The sequence below is a fragment of the Pollicipes pollicipes genome, unplaced genomic scaffold (genome assembly GCF_011947565.3).
Source record: "Pollicipes pollicipes isolate AB1234 unplaced genomic scaffold, Ppol_2.1 Scaffold_3637;HRSCAF=4270_pilon_pilon_pilon, whole genome shotgun sequence".
Classification (NCBI taxonomy): Eukaryota; Metazoa; Arthropoda; class Thecostraca; order Pollicipedomorpha; family Pollicipedidae; genus Pollicipes; species Pollicipes pollicipes.
In genome coordinates, this window is record NW_023596340.1 from 1 (window position 1) to 7,918 (window position 7,918).

A 7,918-nucleotide genomic window follows, 5' to 3' on the forward strand; every position below is an offset into this window, starting at 1 on the left:
GAAAACAAATTACAAAGACGGCCATTCACCCGGCCGCAAAGGCATGCTCTAATCGCTGCGATGGAACTGATGTGCGGTGGGCGGCGACTTTCAATGCACTGCAATTTTGCAAGTGGCATTCGCGCTCTACACGAACTCACGGTGCAAGCGTTAGCGAGTATATAGCAACGCTTAGTGTTAAAGGGAATGTTCCACGCTTGGAGATATTGAGATGGGCATCAAATATGATGGTGAAAGCTGAGTTGTAAGTATTGGTAAGCATTCAAGAGTTAAAAACGCCCCTAGATTGCAAAATTTCGAAGTTTGTAAAAATTGCGCCCCATTACGTCATGTTTTGATAGCATCATGGAAACATATTGTTACGACAGTGATGCCTGGCCGCATCTGGCAGCCAGACCTAAAACGTGGTGCTGCCATAGTCTTTCAAATCCCTCTGGACTCAAGAACATTTTAATGACTTTAAGAAGATTTCAAAACAGTTGATGTCACTGAGAACATCTGACAATGGCTCAAATCTGGCTTATTATTGAGTTTTTTTCCGGCGAAACTCGTCGTAAATAGCGTATTTGCGTACCTACGAGGAATGTTTAAGAAGCATTCGCATTTTTTTCTTCACCAGTCTGCTGAAACATTCACGAATGGCGACTAACAAGTTGGTCAGATAGGCATAACTTATTGTTTGATGGAAACAGGGAACTATTTGTGTCATCAGAAGATGACTGAATTTGCATAGTGGACAGAAATATTGAAGAAGGCCTGCGTGATCAGTGCCTTGAATGTTGAGTTTGGTATGTCAACTGGCCTGGGTCAGTCTCACTGTGACAACGATTTTGTGGGAATAAGATGTCTGTTGCGATCTGTGTACTACTGGCGGAAGAGAGTAGGTACTTGCAATTTCCAACTGTCATTTTGTTGGCCACGTTGGCGACGAGTGCCTCACTACCCGAAAGTGCTCACGCTTACGTTCGCGACACGCATTCAGCGGCGGCGAAATCTTACCAACAGCCAATCACTTTCGGCGGGTTATATCATACGTGCCACATCATCGCTATTGCCAATGTATCAGCGGCCATGCTGTTTGAACATAAGCAGAAAAGCCTGTAGCCTGTATATCGGCAATCGTATGAGGTTTCTTTGGCGACTTTAATGCAAAGGTGACTGAAGTAGTCTCCCAATGAACCTTTTTGCACCTTTGCGGGCGCATTACTTAGGCACCAGGGAGTTTTTGAGTCTTAAAAAGGGCATGGCTGTGAACTGCATCAAAAGTTTCGAAATATGCCTATTTCAGTTCAGATCCCCATGGGAAAGCGGAATATTTCTTTTTATTTACCTTAACTTAGATGACTTGTTGTAATATGGGTTTGCTTTGTAGGTTGCTTTCATTTTCGCAAGTTTTGGTTTCTCCTGGGTATTCTCCGAGGAATGAGGGTATTACTACTGTCTTACTTAGGTTAGGTATAGGCTAAGTTTAGGCTAGCTTGAGTTAGGTTAGGTTAGGTTAGGCTAGGTCAGATTAGGTTAGCATAGGTTTGTTAGGTTAGGTAGGTTAGGTTAGGCTAGGTTAGGTTAGGTTAGGTTAGGTTTAGGTTAGGCTAGGCTAGGCTGGGCTAGGTTAGGTTAGGTTAGGTTAGGTTAGGTTAGGTTAGGTTAGGTAGGTTAGGTTAGGCTAGGTTAGGTTTGGTAAGGTTAGGTTTAGTTAGGTTAGGTTAAGAGATGTTAGGTTAGGTTAGGTTAGGCAGGGTAAGTTATGTTAGGTTAGGTTAGGTTTATGTTAGGTTAGGTTAGGCTAGGTAGGTTATGTTAGGTTAGGTTAGGTTAGGTTAGGTTGGGTTAGGTTAGGTTAGGTTAGGTTAGGTTAGGTTAGGTTAGGTTAGGTTAGGTTAGTTTAGAGTGGCTTAGGTGCGTTACGTCACGTTATGCTGGTTAAGGTAAGATCGTTACGTCGTATCGAGTCGTAGCCTACGCCGAGTCGCCGCGTTATATCCTATGGCCTCGTATGCCTCACTAATGGCTTCCTGACTACTACAGTACTCATCTTACGTCAGTTCAAATAAGATGGCCGTCTCACATTAACATCACAATTTTGTGCGCGGATGCAGGGCGTAAAATTCTTCTGATTACCAGATATGCTCGGTGATAAAAGCTGCTATTTTTGTGAGCCATTTGTGACAAAATTGCAAAAATTTAGACAGATTTCAATAGACCAGACCATATTACAAGTTATTATCGCAGCTAAACGAATATCAAACCTTTGTACTGGTGTGTGTCCGTTAACACTTCCTGCGTGAGCATATGGAAATACACATACACATACACATACAGCACATACCGAAACGTTAACGCTTCGTTGTATGAGTAAATGGAGCCATAAGATGCTGCCAAACATAGTGGCTTTAATCAGGATAGTGTTGAGCAGGTGCCAGAAATATACTACAAACTTACCGCATCAGTGTTTGCCGTCACAGATCAGCGGCGACACGGTGTTTTTCCCATGCCCTCACATGATTGGTTTTTATACCTTTTTGGGCCAATGGTCACTCCTCACACTTAACAGTATAAAATTGCCAATAACTAGGCCTTGCTTACTAGTTCTAAGATCGTTGCTAGCCGCCAATACCTTGTGACGTACGTGTTCAGCTGCTCGGCAGCGTTTTAAAAGCGTCGTGCCTTTTGAAACAGATGGTCTCCAACGTTCGCCGCGCAGTGATGCGTTGGTTTCAGCGCGCGAGGCTGTGGGCTGCTGTGGTAGTGTTCATAGGAGAATCTGACTGGCTAGATCAACGTAGGCAATCGTCAGCTCTTAATGTAATAGCCTTAAAAGAACCTTCCGATGGTGGACATTGTTGTTTATGAATAGCTTGGCTGTAGCTCCAGAGGTAAGCGTAGGACGCTGGAGCGACACCTGTCAAGATTCACGTGGGCTTTCTGGTGCTGAGAGTCAACGGCGGCTTTGGGTAAGACTCTGGGCATTACTCTTTAAGGCCTCCTGACATTGCCTGTAGCACCTCAGGCTTAGCGTGTTGATCGGTGGACAGACGTGAGATTAGACGCTTTTTTTCATCACCTTGCGATAAAGATGAATGAAGGTGTAGTAGAGGTGTCGAAAAATGTCGTTCCCATCTGTTTTCACCAATATTGCATGGGTTTTTGGTCTAAATGATTCGGATCATGTTAGGAAGTGTGGTTCTGTACGGTAGTGCTAAACGCAGGTAAGGTAGGTCGCCTGCGCGCGGTTGATTGCTGGAAGGACGTCACAAACCAAGGGTGATATTGTTGTTAGTGCTTGTAGAACCAAGCTGTCTGTAAATGCAGAGCTGCAGGGAAAATTTTTGCAAAATACGTCGGGATGAAGGACGGAGGATGGGGAGGCACAGACAAAATTGCTCAGCATGCTTCCAAAAATACACTGAAAAAGTTTTCTCCGCACATCTCAAGCGCTTTTCCGTTCGGGATGTGGAGTGTAGTGTCTTCAAATTGCTGTTGTGGGCTAAGTCCTAAATATGATAAGGAATGAAAAACAAGGTTTCAAATGATTAATAACAAGAAGAAGAACAACTGCATGATCAGGCGGCACAATTCACTCCCTCTAGCTGAATAAGAAACTACACTCCTTCAGCTGGTTATGTTCAGCATGCCTTTTTGACAATGTATTATGTACCTCTTACCGTCATTCGGTGCTTAAAGGCCAACAGATTGACGTAAGTGCAAATAAAGCACCGAAACAAATATGGTTGATGAGTATGCCGCATTGCATTACGTTTGTCTTTGTATTGTGATTATTGCATTTAGAGTTCTATAGCAACGGTTTCTGACAGATATGGCTGCAGGTGACAATTAGACGGTTTCAAATTTGTTCGCTGACGGAAAAGGCACTTTTGTCACCCGTGCGCGGAGAGAGCGATTTTCATCACCCGGTGTTGTCAATGTCTCCGTCCCCTGGGCTGCTCGCTCGTGTGCTCGAGTGTCAGCTTTTGAGATAAGTAAGATGAAACTTTCGGGCGAACAATATACAGAGTTCAACGTGGGAACATAGGCCCAATGTTTTGGTGACGTGTCCTTCATTGAGTGCTGGGCTAGCTTTCAGCATTGTTGAAAGCTGGCCCAGCGCTCCAATAAAGCATTCCACGCGTTATTCCAACAAATGGTTTGATAGTTGTGACATCATGTTTTAGCTGTGGTGGATGGGTGTCTAAGTTATTTGAACGATGAGGTTCAAAGCTAGCAACAGTATTCCTTACACTTCATTTCGACTTTTAGCAGCGCGTGATATGCATCTCATTAGGTTGATGGCTTTTGATCAGGAGGCACAATTATGATCAGAGGCACAATTCATTCCCTCCAGCTGAATAAGAAAACTACACTCCTTCAAGCTGGTTATGTTCAGCATGCCTTTTCTGACAATTGTATTATGTAACTCTTAGCCGTCATTCAGTGCTTAAAGGCCAGCAGATTTTACGTAAGTGCAATAAACCACCGAAACAAAAATGGTTGATGAGTATGCCGCATTGCATTCCGTTTGTCTTTGTATTGTGATTTATTGCATTTAGAGTTCTATAGCAACGGTTTCTGACAGGTTCGGCTGCAGGTGACCATTAGGACGGTTTCATATTTGTTCGCTGACGGAAAGGCACGTTTGTCACCGTGCGGGGAGAGCGATTTTCATCACCCCGGTGTGTCAATGTCTCCGTCCCCTGGGCTGCTCGCTCGGTGCTCGAGTGTCAGCTTTTTGAGATATTTAAGATGAAATTTCGGGGCGAACATTATACAGAGTTCAACGTGGGAACATAGGCTCACGTTTTGGTGACGTGTCCCTCATGAACGCTGAGCTACCTTTCTTGGATGTTGAAAGCCGTTCCACGCGTTTTTTAACAAATGGTTTGATAGTTTGACATCAATGTTTTAGGTGTGGTGGATGGTGTCTGAAGTATTTGAACGAGAAGATCCAAAGTTACAACAGATCCTTGCACTCATTTCTACTTTTAGCAGGTGTGATATACATCTCATTAGTGTTTATGGTTTTTGTAATACTCAGGCATTTACCCGCGCTTTCAGAGCGCCCAGCCATTACAGTACGCTTGTTTAGAGCTGTCAGAACATGGTTGGGAGCGAGATGCCAACCGTAATGGTGCGTTATACAACATGAACATTGGTAATCACCCAGCCTTGATCGTATATAATGCGGTTGTCTCCTCCAAGTCCAACGTTCCCGTCTACTCGCATGGAGTATTGAAAATTGGCCTAGCCAAGTACTCGGCGTCAGCTATGAGCTATGTCATGATCTCCATAGTTCTTTGGTCCTGAAGTGGAATCGAATACGTGATCAAGATGCTAAGATGCTACCTAAGATAGTAGAATACGTGTTAAGATAATCGAATACGTGATCAAGATGCTAGAAGATGCTACCCAAATATATGAGTGACTTAAATTCTATCGGCATTTGCTCGGCGTTAAATGTCGTGCATCCTGCGGTACGTTTTCCACGGAGATATATTGACTTTAACTGGCGCTGGCAGCACCAACACATTCGAGATCAGTCATGTCGGGGATAAGCCTGTATTGCACATTTCGATCACATGTCACAACCGACGCCGATATCACAACGTTCGTGGATGTAACAGGCGCTTCATGTGTGCCATTGCGGCGCATGCCGAGATGACTGTGGCTGAGTCATTCAGCAGTCGGTTTCTTGGATTGAGACGGCATCCGTGTTGGCTTCATCCGTATTGCCAAAGATGGTCTGTGAGCTAAACTTATTGGCTTTTCCGGTATTGAAGCTGGATGCACATGGTCCTCTGGCCGTTCCCTGCAAAAAAAGACATTCAAACAAGAGCACCACACGTTTGTGCCATGCACTGGCTGTGCATTGCACGCTTGCCACGCTGTTCCGAGCGAAGGAGAAAGACACGCCCCGCGGTGGTGCAAGGTTGCACTGAATACTCATGTTTACCACACGAGGCAGCGAGGTAAATGGTCCTGCCAAATGTGCGCAGCTTGCTTTGATCTTACTCAATTACCAAAGCATGTTTACGTTGCACTACTGTGACGTGAGATTCCGAAGTAATCGAGTCCAACGTGATGCTCATGCATGCAGTGTATCAGAACGCATGTTATGTTTGCTAGCCTGACTAAATAAACTAAGGCGGGGTTTTAATCTAGTTACCGGAACGCAAACACTCAGTCCATCAATTCAGCCCATCTTTGCCAGACGTGCTCGTTTGACGGCTCAGTTTTTGCGCGTTCTTACCCCTGCAGAGGCGCCGACGGACGAAACCTTAGTGACACCACCAGGGCCAATGTTTGTACCACTGGTGACCTCGCCCGAGGCACCCCCAGCAGCTTCGCTGGTAGGAATGCAGATGCCGCCGAAGCAGAGAGGCTTCGCCCAGCCCACGGAGACGCAGACCACAAGGAGGAGAGCGACGACTTCATGGCTGTCGCAACACAAATCACTGGTCAAACCACGAACAAACTGCTGCTAACCTGAAGCGATGACGGTGCTTTCACATGCCCGTTGGCGACCATTTAGCTCGCGGGCTCTAGGACATGAAATAGGGCAATGCTGGTAAGCGCATCCTCATCCGTGGCTAGTTACTTTTAGGAAGACTACGAGCACCCACTCCTATAAAACGAAATGTTCCACATTTAAATATATTGAGGCGAGCATAATATGGAGAAAAATGCTCAGAACTATTGATATACTTTTCGGTGGGCCCATGCGGTCCAAAACAAGTAAGTTTTAAGAGGCATATTTGTCAATAAATTTGACCTGTAGTTGCCAAGCTTATTTCAGACAATTGTTTCCCCACCGCCCTCTTTGGAGTAACCGCTCAAGTAGTAGTTTTTCTCCTGGAAACTAGTCACGTTTTGAAGCTGTCAGGAACTTCGAGTTTAACTTTTCACCGTCCGGCAGGTTGCAAACCACTTTGAATCTGAGCGTCTCATCCAACTAGCAAATTGCTGTTTGACATTCTGACCAAATGTCCGTCTTCTGCCGCCCTTGCTCGGCAAGCTCGTTCCCACCACTAATGATGACACCCCAAACTACCGTATTTCCAGTCCTTCCCACAGTACCGGTAGCCAAGCCGGTCTGGGCTGAAGCACCTTACCTGGCTGAGTGACTGCACTGCTGCGACTGCTCGTCCCTCTTCGGTGTGCACCGGATTTATATACAGGCGAGCCGGTCTAGAGCCGGTGCAAGCACGTGCACAATGTCGGGTGGCGACCGAGTCGGCACGCCTTTCTGTGGAAAATTTTGCGGTGGATTCCAGGAGCTCACTGAGGAACTGCTGGTCGTTCTGCAGCCAGCTCTTGTGGCAGGACTTTCCAAGTACCTGGCAGTGCACCGTCAGGCGAGGTTATTTGCGATGCACTCGCAATATAGGGAAGTGGTTTCTGATGGTTTTGGGAAGTTCCCGAGATTTTGCAAGGCCCACCAAAACAACAGAGATAGTTGTACGCCTGGTAGCACACAAACTTTGTCTACGGCTGAGCGGTTTCCCAGCCTGAATTCAGTTGGAAACGTGTCGATGCTCGTCATCGTCTATGTGCGGCTTGGATTGCTTTCTCAGGGCAGGTTTACATCTACTGAGGCTCATCCTGTTTACATAGATGAGCATTTCACCACATATGTACAAAGCCTACAAACGTTTTATGGCTAACCACGTGTTTCTCACGACGGTCAGATTTATAAAAGATTTGACTTCTTGGTCACGTAATTCTGAACATTGGAATTCAAATGTTTCGATGCGATGAACATGAAAAACTAAAAGCGTTTAAGTGATTGGAAAAGCTGACTCTGGATACATTTTTCACCCAGAGACATAAACTACTCGCCATCCGTGAGATCGTGCCGATACCACTTTGAAAACACGAACTGATTCAAATTCGATATGTGTTTTCTGCCGGGCTCTTTCTATAT

General features: G+C 45.5%; 1 long non-coding RNA gene across 1 annotated transcript; it reads right to left on the bottom strand.

Moving 5' to 3' along the window:
• Positions 1-5,528: 5,528 nt before the first annotated feature.
• LOC119092907 (uncharacterized) lies at positions 5,529-6,418 on the bottom strand. The gene is made up of 2 exons (XR_005093565.1): positions 6,245-6,418; positions 5,529-5,803 (listed from the first exon to the last, which is right to left on the bottom strand). It is a non-coding gene; the product is annotated as an uncharacterized LOC119092907 (long non-coding RNA).
• Positions 6,419-7,918: the final 1,500 nt, after the last annotated feature.